Source organism: Taudactylus pleione, unplaced genomic scaffold, assembly GCF_031769625.1.
Source record: "Taudactylus pleione unplaced genomic scaffold, aTauple2 ptg000707l, whole genome shotgun sequence".
In the NCBI taxonomy this organism is placed as follows: domain Eukaryota; kingdom Metazoa; phylum Chordata; class Amphibia; order Anura; family Myobatrachidae; genus Taudactylus; species Taudactylus pleione.
This window is the reverse complement of record NW_028285109.1, coordinates 11,472,494-11,486,043: the sequence shown is the minus strand read 5'-3', so window position 1 is coordinate 11,486,043 and position 13,550 is coordinate 11,472,494.

Below are 13,550 nucleotides of genomic sequence, written 5' to 3'. Positions count from 1 at the left end.
ACGGAGAGGGGGCAGATGTGTTGCTGGGGACCGGTAAGCTTGGCTGCCTTTCCGGGCTCCCGGCCGAATCGGGAGGGTAGGCAAGTATGGTATACTGTGACACAAATCACCTGTGTTTTCTCCTGCAGTCATTGCATACTCCTGCTGATTGGGCATAATGAATATAGTATACTATGACACAAGTCATCTGTGCTTTGTTCGTCGGGAGGTTTGCCACCTAGCAACAGCTAGTGGGTGGATGAGCAAGCCTCCCGAATATTGCTGAAACACGATAAAGTAAAAAAAAAAAATCACTTACTTACTGTAGCTTGTCCCTGCACAGGAGGGCGGGGCCGAGTATCTGCTCTCTGAGGTAACGGTCATGTAACCACTAGAGCCCGCCCTCATGTACATTTTTCTACAGCGCAGACATGGGAGGAAGCTGGGTCTGTTTCTCTGACAGAATACTTACAGCTGTCCCCCATTGTCTCACCATAATATGACAGGAGAGCCACTAAACAGTGCTGGCAGCGATTATTTATCATTTACACTGTTATTTAAAAAAAATAAGGTGAGTGTAATGTTTGTTTGTTTGTTTCTACCTCAGAGTCTGAGGTAATGTCACTACCAAAAGTAACCTCTATCCTCTGTTCAAGAGATATAAATAAAGTGGTCACTTCCTGCTAACTGATTCTTTCTCATAAAACTGTTAATTTTGATGAAAATATATATTTTTCTGTCAAGTAAGTGGAATAGATTTTTCATTTTCTCTAAGAGTCTGAGGTACAATCACTGCCCATAGACACCTCTCCTACCAGGGAGTACACAGGGATACCTGCTCAGGCAAAAATGTAGCAGCCCCTGAAATTGCCCAAAGGTGGAATACATGAGGTGCAAAAGTGAATGTGGAGGAAAATTCACACAGGGACGCCTGTTCAGGCACAAATGGATCATTCCCAGAAATTGCCCGGAGGTGGCAAAGCACCAGTGTCCACACCAGACACATTTCTCCTGCTAGTAGCTGGCATAGTACCGCTGCCCGAAGTGAGCACCATTAGGACACCATTTAATGCAGAAAGGCTCCCAACACAATGCTTCACTATTAAACTCTACTGAGTATGTATGCCCACCAGTGGACTGTGAGTCAGAAAAGGTGACTAGGTCATCAGCCTCTTTATGTAAGAGGGGTGCGGTGCAGTGCCTGCTGCCGTGCAGATGTACTTCAGTTCCTTACCTTGCGTCGCACCCTCAACCTTTAGGCCGTGTGTTGAACAGACGGTCCTGGAACTCCCAAATAGAACACGGACACGATGACCTAGGAGGAAGGAGACTATGTGAGTACTGTCCCTCCTCACTTCGACTGACACGCCGTACTGAACCGAGGGGTAAATTCAGGTTTTAAGTGAAGATCATCATTGGCACTTTTGGCCTCAGATCCCAAATTTTCACCTATCGGCACTCACGCACCAGGTGCAGATCCGTCCTTGCACTGGGTTGCAAGGTTCGCCGTCTGCCCAGAAAGAAGGAAGGATAGGTAGTGACAAACAAACAGGGAAAGACAGTACACACAGATATTTCTCACCGTGTCCACTCTTGCTCTTCGTCCGCTCACTCGCCTACAGGTCCCTGTAAGGAGATACACAACACAGCCATGCAGTGCCTAAACCTACACATATTAAAATGACATCGCCCTCAACCTACAGTGTGTGTAGTGCGACAGGTATAACAATAACTAAACTTTTGCCCTGCACGGAACACCAATCACAGACTATAAGTACACAAGAGCAAAACACGGTGCTGTCCCTTTAAATGCCTCCTACCTACCTACCCAGAGCTGGCCAGCTCCTCTTCTCAGTGACTGGGGAAACACTACCTCATTGGTGGGAGCCGGACAGCTCTCCACCACTGCTCACACCTCTAATCGTTTACACAGGGGCTGCCTTCCTATATTGCTGCTCAGGCCTAGGGCCCTGCCTAATGATGGCCTCTGGTAGAGGCCTGGGCCTAGTGCCCAGCGCCACTTTATATGGGGCTCAGGCCTATGGGCCTGCCTAATGATGGGCTCTGGTAGTGGCCTGGGCCTAATGCCCAGCACCACTTTATATGGGGCTCAGGCCTATGGGCCTGCCTAACTGTGGGGTTCACTTATTAAATAGGGCCTAATGGCCTCCTAGAAGGGTTACAGGCCTAGAGCCTGGCTGATGGCCATGGGCCTAGTGCCCGCCTATTTGTAGCCTCAGTGATCTGGGTCTAACACCCAGATCACTGGCTCCTAACTGGGCTTTAGAGAATTCTATGGGGCCTACTGCCCTCTACTGAGCCCCGGGCCTTGTGCCCGCCTATTTGCTCACGGACCTAGTGCCCAACAACCCTGGTGGTGTAGGAAGGGGGTATATGGTAGGCCTCATGGAGGGCCTACCTGCTCTGTTGGAAGAGGTTGCCAGGGGGGAACTTCGTGAAGCTCTTTTACTTCCCTCCCCTGCAGTCCTCTCTGGTCCTCAGCCGCATTCTTCGTCCGCTGGCCCGTCCTGGCCAGCAGCACCGCTTCTTCTCTTCTTCCAGTCGGTGCCGCCTGTCTTTTCTCTTGACAGCGGCGTCTTCTGGCCTCTTCCGCGGCCGCTGGATCTGTTGCCGTGACGCTCTCTTTTGGAGGTCTTCTCTCCTCCCTCTCTGCAGCCAAACTGCCTTTTCCCGCTCAGCGCCGTCTAATACAAGATGGCGTGAGTGGGCGGGGCTATGACGTGGCGACCCGCGATTGGCTCATCGCGTCTGCCTCCTATTGGCTGCTGGCCCGCGACTCTCCGCCAGAGCCATACACCCGCCGCTTCTTGGCTGCCAGGCGGCAAGCTACACTGAGCTTTTGCCCGGAGGAAAGCTTCTCCCAACGCCACTGTACCGCCGGCACTGGTGGAAGGGACCAGGCAGTCCCCTCACCAGGTGCCCGCGGCATCTGCACCAACGCTGGGGACATCACTGTCCCAGCGCCGGCAACAGATGTGTCCCACAGAGGACACATCCCCTCTGCCTGTCCCTGCAGCTCTGCTGATGCTGGGATCAAACACTTGATCCCAGCACAGCCTTCCACATTTAAAGAGGCAAGTATAGCGACATGCAGATTGCCAGCATGGCACTAGCAGATAAGACCTCCCACCAAATCATACAGCTCAAAGTGGAAGCTTAGACAGTGGTATGAGGTATACAAGTACAGTGGTATGAGGTATACAGCAATGCCTGGAGCATCCTGAGGATGCTCCGGGGAGCTGTAAGGGCAGTGGTGTGACCATCTGAAGCGTCCGAAGGATGCTCCAGGCGGCACTGCTGCATAGATTCTGGCTGCAGGGTGCCATTATAGGCACCCTGCTAGCCAGATGAAGCTAGCAGAAAAAAGCTAAGAGGGCCAGACAAAATGATTCCGCGGGCCTTATATTGCCCTCGGGCCTGAGGTTCCCCACCCCTGCCTTATACTGTAATGAATTGTCATAAACACAAAAGATAATAGTGACCATAAATGCTAAAGTCATGTATTCCTTATTTAATATAATAACATAGTAACACCCCCAACACTGATCTATTTATGTTTCTGCCAAACTCGCAGCTCACAGGCAGATGATTTGATTTCACAAATTTTTACAGGAGTATTGTCCATTCTCATGAGAGTTTAGAAACTCTCATCTTGGTAAATTCCTGAATCCTATCTTCACTAGTGAAAAGTTACTCTAGTTTGGCTGATGGTGAAGTGAAGAGAGTTTGCTAACTCTCCAGAATTTTCCCGTAACAAAGGAGATTTCTCTCCCGAGTTTGTCATTAGTAAATTTGCTAGTGGAAAAAAATGCCTAAACTCTCCAGAGAATGCTAACTCGACCAAACTCGAATCTTAGTAAATTTACCCCTAAGTATGGTATACTGTGACACAAATCATCTGTGCTTTCTCCTGCAGTCATTGCATACTCCTGCTGATTGGGCATATTATACTGTGACAAAAATAACCTGTGCTTTCTCCTGCAGTCACTCCATACTCCTGCTGATTGGGTATACTGAGTATATAGTAGGGGTGAGCGGGTTCGGATTTCTGAAATCCGAACCCCCCCGAGCCCCCCCGATCCGAGTCCGATCCGAGTCAGGCTCGACTTTTCCCGCCTGACTCGGATCTGACATCGAGGCAAAACGTCATCATCCCGCCTTCCGAGTCTCGCGGGTTTTGGATCCTATATAAGGTACCCGCGTCGGCGCCATTTTCTCACTCGGCTGTGGACAGTGAAGAGGGAGGGTGGGAGTTAGTGCTGTGTAGTGTAGTGTAGTGTAGTGCTGCTGTTGTCCACTACTTCAAAGTCCATAGGGGCTGGCTGTGTTGTGCTGTGCTGCTGTTGTTAATAGGGGCTGTGTCCACTACTTCAAAGTCCATAGGGGCTGGCTGGACTGTGTTGTGCAGTCAGTTCCAAAGTCCTGTGCAGTGTCCCAGTCCTAAAGGGGTGCTGTAGTGTTGTCCAGGGGGTGCTCTGTCCATCAGGGGTGCTCCCCCCAAGTGCTAAAAAAATAATATATTTTCTGTGTTTGTGAATTGTGTGCGCAGTAGCCGCACGTGCATCAACAAAGTAGTGCCAAGCGTGCGCCTGTGTCATAAGTAAAGGGCCGGCTGGCTTGACCGTTAAGGGTGCTGTAACCCCCGAAAGTACACTCCAGTCCAAACCAAAAAAAAAATTATTTTCTGTGTTTGTGAATTGTGTGCGCAGTAGCCGCACGTGCATCAACAAAGTAGTGCCAAGCGTGCGCCTGTGTCATAAGTAAAGGGCCGGCTGGCTTGACCGTTAAGGGTGCTGTAACCCCCGAAAGTACACTCCAGTCCAAACCTAAAAAAAAATTATTTTCTGTGTTTGTGAATTGTGTGCGCAGTAGCCGCACGTGCATCAACAAAGTAGTGCCAAGCGTGCGCCTGTGTCATAAGTAAAGGGCCGGCTGGCTTGACCGTTAAGGGTGCTGTAACCCCCGAAAGTACACTCCAGTCCAAACCTAAAAAAAAATTATTTTCTGTGTTTGTGAATTGTGTGCGCAGTAGCCGCACGTGCATCAACAAAGTAGTGCCAAGAGTGCCCCTGTGTCATAAGTAAAGGGCCGGCTGGCTTGACCGTTAAAGGGTGCTGTAACCCCCGAAAGTACACTCCAGTCCAAACCAAAAAAAAATTATTTTCTGTGTTTGTGAATTGTGTGCGCAGTAGCCGCACGTGCATCAACAAAGTAGTGCCAAGCGTGCGCCTGTGTCATAAGTAAAGGGCCGGCTGGCTTGACCGTTAAAGGGTGCTGTAACCCCTGAAAGTACACTCCAGTCCAAACCAAAAAAAAATTATTTTCTGTGTTTGTGAATTGTGTGCGCAATAGCCGCACGTGCATCAACAAAGTAGTGTCAAGCGTTCGCCTGTGTCATAAGTAAAGGGCCGGCTGGCTTGACCGTTAAGGGTGCTGTAACCCCCGAAAGTACACTCCAGTCCAAACCAAAAAAAAAATTATTTTCTGTGTTTGTGAAAAGTGTGCGCAGTAGCCGCACGTGCATCAACAAAGTAGTGCCAAGCGTGCGCCTGTGTCATAAGTAAAGGGCCGGCTGGCTTGACCGTTAAGGGTGCTGTAACCCCCGAAAGTACACTCCAGTCCAAACCAAAAAAAAAATTATTTTCTGTGTTTGTGAATTGTGTGCGCAGTAGCCGCACGTGCATCAACAAAGTAGTGCCAAGCGTGCGCCTGTGTCATAAGTAAAGGGCCGGCTGGCTTGACCGTTAAGGGTGCTGTAACCCCCGAAAGTACACTCCAGTCCAAACCTAAAAAAAAATTATTTTCTGTGTTTGTGAATTGTGTGCGCAGTAGCCGCACGTGCATCAACAAAGTAGTGCCAAGCGTGCGCCTGTGTCATAAGTAAAGGGCCGGCTGGCTTGACCGTTAAAGGGTGCTGTAACCCCCGAAAGTACACTCCAGTCCAAACCAAAAAAAAATTATTTTCTGTGGTTGTGAATTGTGTGCGCAGTAGCCGCACGTGCATCAACAAAGTAGTGCCAAGCGTGCGCCTGTGTCATAAGTAAAGGGCCGGCTGGCTTGACCGTTAAGGGTGCTGTAACCCCCGAAAGTACACTCCAGTCCAAACCTAAAAAAAAATTATTTTCTGTGTTTGTGAATTGTGTGCGCAGTAGCCGCACGTGCATCAACAAAGTAGTGCCAAGAGTGCGCCTGTGTCATAAGTAAAGGGCCGGCTGGCTTGACCGTTAAAGGGTGCTGTAACCCCCGAAAGTACACTCCAGTCCAAACCAAAAAAAAATTATTTTCTGTGTTTGTGAATTGTGTGCGCAGTAGCCGCACGTGCATCAACAAAGTAGTGCCAAGCGTGCGCCTGTGTCATAAGTAAAGGGCCGGCTGGCTTGACCGTTAAAGGGTGCTGTAACCCCTGAAAGTACACTCCAGTCCAAACCAAAAAAAAATTATTTTCTGTGTTTGTGAATTGTGTGCGCAGTAGCCGCACGTGCATCAACAAAGTAGTGCCAAGCGTGCGCCTGTGTCATAAGTAAAGGGCCGGCTGGCTTGACCGTTAAGGGTGCTGTAACTCCCGAAAGTACACTCCAGTCCAAACCAAAAAAAAAATTATTTTCTGTGTTTGTGAATTGTGTGCGCAGTAGCCGCACGTGCATCAACAAAGTAGTGCCAAGCGTGCGCCTGTGTCATAAGTAAAGGGCCGGCTGGCTTGACCGTTAAGGGTGCTGTAACCCCCGAAAGTACACTCCAGTCCAAACCTAAAAAAAAATTATTTTCTGTGTTTGTGAATTGTGTGCGCAGTAGCCGCACGTGCATCAACAAAGTAGTGCCAAGCGTGCGCCTGTGTCATAAGTAAAGGGCCGGCTGGCTTGACCGTTAAGGGTGCTGTAACCCCCGAAAGTACACTCCAGTCCAAACCTAAAAAAAAATTATTTTCTGTGTTTGTGAATTGTGTGCGCAGTAGCCGCACGTGCATCAACAAAGTAGTGCCAAGCGTGCGCCTGTGTCATAAGTAAAGGGCCGGCTGGCTTGACCGTTAAAGGGTGCTGTAACCCCCGAAAGTACACTCCAGTCCAAACCAAAAAAAAATTATTTTCTGTGTTTGTGAATTGTGTGCGCAGTAGCCGCACGTGCATCAACAAAGTAGTGCCAAGCGTGCGCCTGTGTCATAAGTAAAGGGCCGGCTGGCTTGACCGTTAAAGGGTGCTGTAACCCCCGAAAGTACACTCCAGTCCAAACCAAAAAAAAATTATTTTCTGTGTTTGTGAATTGTGTGCGCAGTAGCCGCACGTGCATCAACAAAGTAGTGCCAAGAGTGCGCCTGTGTCATAAGTAAAGGGCCGGCTGGCTTGACCGTTAAAGGGTGCTGTAACCCACAAAGTACACTCCAGTCCGAACCAAAAAAAAATTTATTTTCTGTGTTTAGCCGCACGTATATATCAAATCGATATAACATAAATGGAGGACCAAACTTTCTCCGATAAAAATAAAATAGAGAAAGATCAAGAACCACTTCCTCCTAGTGCTGAAGCTGCTGCCACTAGTCATGACATAGACGATAACATGCCATCAACGTCGTCTGCCAAGGCCGATGCCCAATGTCATAGTAGAGGGCACATACAATCCCAAATGGCAAAGTTCAGGAAAATGACCTTGAAAAAGACATTTAAATCAGCTGAAGAGAAACGTAAACTTGCCAATATGCCATTTACGACACGGAGTGGCAAGGAACGGCTAAGGTCGATCCCTAGTATGTTCATGACTAGTGGTTCAGCTTCACATGACGATGGAAGCACTCCTCCCACTAAAAAAATCAAAAGAGTTAAGCTGGCAAAAGCACAGCGAAGAACTGTGCTTTCTAAGAAGATATCACAAATCCCCAAAGAGAGTCCAAGTGTGGTGGTGGTTGCGATGCCTGACCTTCCCAGCACTGGACGGGAAGAGGTGGCTCTTTCCACCATTTGCACGCCCCCTGCAAGTGCTGAAAGGAGCACCCACAGTCCACTTGCTGATATGCAAATTGAAGATGTCACTGTTGAAGTACAACAGGATGAGGATACTGGTGTAGCTGGCGCTGAGGAGGAAGTTGGCGAGGAGGATTCTGATGGTGATGTGGTTTGTTTAAATCAGGCTCCGGGGGAGACAGTTGTTGTCCGTGGGATGAAAAAGCCCATCACGGTCATGCCTGGGCAGAAGACCAAACATTCCACCTCTTTGGTCTGGCAATATTTCTATCCAAATCCGGACAACAACTGTCTTGCCATATGTACCATATGTAAAGGTGAAATAAGTAGGGGTAGGGACGTCAACCACCTAGGAACATCCTCCCTTATACGGCACCTGCAGCGCGTTCATAAAAAGTTACTGTCAAGTTCAGAAACTTTGGCTCAGACCGTAAGCAGTCCAGGGACACCTAAATCCCGTTGTCCTGTTGTATCCAAGCGCCTGCAAACCACACCGTCAACTCCCTCCTCGTCAATTTCCTCCTTAGTCAGGATCGGAAGTAGTCCTGCAGGCCATATCACTGGCATGACTGACTCTCCTATCCGGGATTCCTCCGGAGGATCCTGCATTGCTACGCCTACTGCTGCCGCTGCTGCTGTTGCTGCTGCTGCTGGGAGTCGTTCATCATCCCAGAGAGGAAGTAGGAACACCACTACTTTTACTAAACAATTGACCCTCCAACAGTCCTTAGCGAGGAGGATGAAGTACGACAGCAGTCATCCTGAAGCAAAACGTATAACTGAGGCCTTGACTGCTATGTTGGTGTTAGACGTGCGTCCGGTATCCGCCATTAGTGCAGTGGGATTTAGACAATTGATGGAGGTAGTGTGTCCCCGGTTCCAAATCCCGTCTAGATTCCATTTCACTAGGCAGGCGATACCGAGACTGTACAGAAACGTCAGAAAAAGTGTCCTCAGTGTCCTGAAAAATGCCGTTGTACACAATGTCCACTTAACCACGGACATGTGGACAAGTGGAACAGGGCAGACTAAGGACTATATGACTGTGACAGCCCACTGGGTAGATGTATCACCTTACGCAGCAACAGCAGCAGCGTCACCAGTAGCAGCATCTCAGAAACGCCAGCTCGTTACAAGGCAGGCTACGCTGTGTATCACCGGTTTCAGTAAGAGGCACACCGCCGACAACCTCTTAGAGAAACTGAGGGAAATCATCGCCCAGTGGCTTACCCCACTTAGACTCTCCTGGGGATTTGTGATATCTGACAACGCCACCAATATTGTGCGGGCATTACATCTGGGCAAATTCCAGCACGTCCCATGTTTTGCTCACACAATAAACTTGGTGGTGCAGAATTTTCTGAAAAGCGACAGGGGCGTGCAGGAGACGCTTTGGGTGGCCCGAAAAATTTCTGGCCACTTTCGCCATTCAGCGACTGCGTGCCGAAGACTGGAGCGCCAGCAAACACTCTTGAACCTGCCCCGCCATCACCTGAAGCAAGAGGTTGTGACGCGGTGGAACTCAACCCTCTATATGCTTCAGAGGATGGAGGAGCAGCAAAAGGCCATACAAGCCTATACATCCACCTATGACATAGGCAAAGGAGGGGGTATGCACCTGACTCAAGCGCAGTGGAGAATGATTTCCGTGTTGTGCAAGGTTCTTCAGCCCTTCGAACTTGCCACACGTGAAGTCAGTTCAGACACTGCCAGCTTGAGTCAGGTCATTCCCCTCATCAGGCTTTTGCAGAAGCAGCTGGAGAAAGTGAAGGAGGAGCTAAGACGGAGCGATTCCGCTCGGCATGTGGGACTTGTGGATGAAGCCCTTCATTCGCTTTGCCAGGATTCCAGGGTGGTCAATCTGTTGAAATCAGACCACTACATTTTGGCCACCGTGCTCGATCCTAGGTTTAAAGCCTATGTGGTGTCTCTCTTTCCGGCCGACACAAGCCTGCAGAGGTGCAAAGACCTGCTGGTGAACACACTGTCAGCTGAAGCGGAACGTGACACGTCAATGGCTCCTTCTTCATTTTCTCCCGCAACTGGGGCTGCCAGGAAAAAACTTAGGTATCCTAAGCAACCCGCTGGCGGTGATGCAGGGCAGGCAGGACCAAGTTTGGACATCTGGTCCGGACTGAAGGACCTGGCAACAATTTCTGACATGTCTACTGTCACTGCATATGATACTGTCACCATTGACAGAATGGTGGAGGATTACATCGGTGACAGCATCCAAGTAGGCATGTCAGACAGTCCATACCTGTACTGGCAGGAAAAAGAGGCAATTTGGAGGCCCCTGTACAAACTGGCTCTATTTTACCTGAGTTGCCCCCCCTCCAGTGTGTACTCCGAAAGAGTGTTTAGTGCAGCCGGGAACCTTGTCAGCGAAAGGCGTAGGAGGTTGCTTCCACAGAATGTGGAGAAGATGATGTTCATCAAAATGAATTATCAGCTCTTCCAGGGAGACCAGCCTCCAGAAGGTACAGAGGGACCTGTGGTGGTGGATTCAAGTGGGGACGAGTTAATACTTTGTGAGGATGAGGATGTACACACTGAAGAGGGTGAGGAATCGGTGGATGAGGAGGATGAGGATGACATCTTGCCTCCGTAGAGCCAGTTTGTGCAGGGACACATTAATTGCCAGCTTGTTTTGTGGGGGCCCAAACGAACCAATCATTTCAGCCACAGTTGTGTGGCAGACCCTGGCGCTGAAATGATTGATTTGTTAAAGTGTGCATGTCCTGTTTATACAACATAAGGGTGGGTGGGAGGGCCCAAGGACAATTCCATCTTGCACCTCTTTTTTTCTTTGCATTATGTACAGTTTGGGGCCTAGTTTTTCTAACTGCCATCCTGCCTGCCACTGCAGTGTCACTCCTAGATGGGTCACGTGTTTGTGCCGCCCACTCGTGTCGCTTAGCATAGTCATCCAGCTACCTCGGTGCAACCTTTTGGACATAAAAACACTATTGTGAGGTGTGAGGTGTTCAGAATAGACTGGAAATGAGTGGAAATTAAGGTTATTGAGGTTAATAATAGCATAGGAGCAGAAAAACCTACAAATTCTGTGATTTTAGCTGTTTTTATGCTTTTTTTCAAAAAAATACAGATCCAAAACACAAAACCCAGAACCCAAAACACGGAAGGGTGGTTTTGGCAAAACCAATCCAGATCCAAAACACGAAGAAAGATCCAGATCCAAAACCAAAACACAAAACACGAAAAGTGGCCGGTGCACACCCCTAGTATATAGTATACTGAGACACAAATCACCTGTGTTTTCTCCTGCAGCCATTGCACACTCCTGCTGATTGGACATACTATGTATAGTATACTGTGACACAGTGACACAAATCACCTGTGCTTTCTCCTGCAGTCACTAAGTACTCCTGCTGATTGGGCTGAGTATAGTATACAGTGACACAAATCACATGTGCTTCCTCCTGCAGTCACTCCATACTCCTGCTGATTGGCCATACTGAGTAGAGTATACAGTGACACAAATCACCTATGCTTTCTTCTGCAGTCATTGTTTTAGCACAGCAGTGGCTGGCAGCACAAGTAGAGGAACTGGGAGAGAGTGAAAGTATATTCCATGTTCTTTACTTCCTCTGCTGAAGCTAGCTGTCATTGTTCACCTAGTGCAATGAGTGTAGGAGGAAGTGCACGTGGTTTGTGTCAAACCGCATTCTCTACTGCAACCAGTGGCCATAATAGCGAGGAATAGTAGGGAATCTAGATGCAGATAGGGCCAGGAGGGAAGGTGACAATTAGGGCAGTAACTAAGGGTGGGCGAGGCGTGCCATCGCCTAGAATGCAGACCTAGGGTGCAACACCATCACTACCCTGTTGCACTTGTAATTGAAATTCAGGGTGCCTGGAATGGCACCTTGCAACCTAGAAAGCCACCTCCTGGGTTGTCCTGATGGCAGAGCCGTAACTAGACTTTTTGGTGCCCTGTGCCAAAGAGAGGATTGGCGCTCCCGCTCCCATTTTTCAAATAGGGACATAAGATAGTGCACCTGAAAAAGGGCCATGGCCTCATGGGGAAGGACCAGAGAAGAGATAGGGGAGGCCAATAGATGCTGGGGATAAAAGAAGAGTAAGCTACAAGTGAGAATGATAATAAACAGGAACATTGACTGGCCCAAACAGGGCCCACTGCCCTGCAGTGCCCTGTGCCATGGAACAGGTCGCACCACCCTAGTTACGGCTCTGCCTGATGGCCCTGCTCCCTTGTTATGACATCATGATGTTTCATGATTTTCAGAAGGAGGGGCTTTTTTTGCCCCACTACAGCCCTGGTGACAATTTTATATCTGATCCTGTAATTGTTAAGATTCTTTCTGGACTTCATTGGAGGAACAATCCTACCAAAATATATGTAAACCACAATATTGAAATGAATGAATGCATAGTGGAAACTGCAGTCAGCATCAGCTTAGCAAAATGTGGAGCCCTTGGCAAATGTGGATAGTGGATTTTAAATCCCCACTAATTATATGAATGTCATCGTGACATTTTATTTTTGTGTGTGATCCTTTGCACCATGTACCGTGGCAAGTGAGAGTTTTGTCAAGAATGATTTACTTGGTGCATTGTGCAGGACCTAGCATGGTACAATGAGAGAGTGCATAATTAGCAAGCTCAGAATGACGGAAAGGGATGTAATTACTGTGACATAGAAGTGACTCCTTAGCATATGGGGTTTAACTTGAAAAAATATATTTATTGAGCTGATATGACACAAAATGAAATACTAAACGTGAATATAACCTCAGAGTTAGTCAAATGACTTATGATGGTTTAAATATAAGCTATTTTATAACACACATGTCTATTAAAATGGATCCATATCTAGATTTCTGTAAATTTTATACTTACGACCCCCTATATCTGGAAAGCAGGCAAGCGTAAGTAGAGTACAGTCAGGGTGTATACACCTATGTGCAGTTTTGACTAGTGAGACTCGGACGCATCCCCAGATAGGCTTCTCAGGACACTTATATTTTGAAGGTACTGGATGCCTGGTATAAAGTTACATTGTGATAATGATGACACTAGCAGCCCTACAGTATCTGACAGCTTCTGATTGGCTACTTGCACATTAACACCCACCAGCTGTCTTGTACTTTATTCACTGGTGTCAAGACTATGGCCCTCATTCAGAGCCGTACGCTCTGAGCAGAGCGCACGCTCTGAATGAGGGCCGCCCTCCATAATTATGGAGCGTCCTCCTGGACGCTCGTATAGCTGTGGGTTACCACCCACAGCCTATACGAGCGTGCAGTTTGATGGCCGCGATGGTTGTGACCATCGCGACCATCGCCACTGCGAGCCGGAGCCTGCGGTTGAGGTTTTCAACCGCAAGGCCCGGAGTGATTTTGGCTCTATCAGAGCCAAAATCACTCCCACTGACATCACTAGTGATGTCAGTGGGCCGGCTTCTGACGGTAGGCATTCCCTTGGGAACGCCCCCGTCAGGGAGGCACGCCCACCAAAGGGGGCGTGCTGTCAATCAACATCGACAGCACGCCCCCTTTGATCAGACACAACGAGCGAAGGAAAGTCCTTCGCTCGTCGCGTCTGGCGCATGCG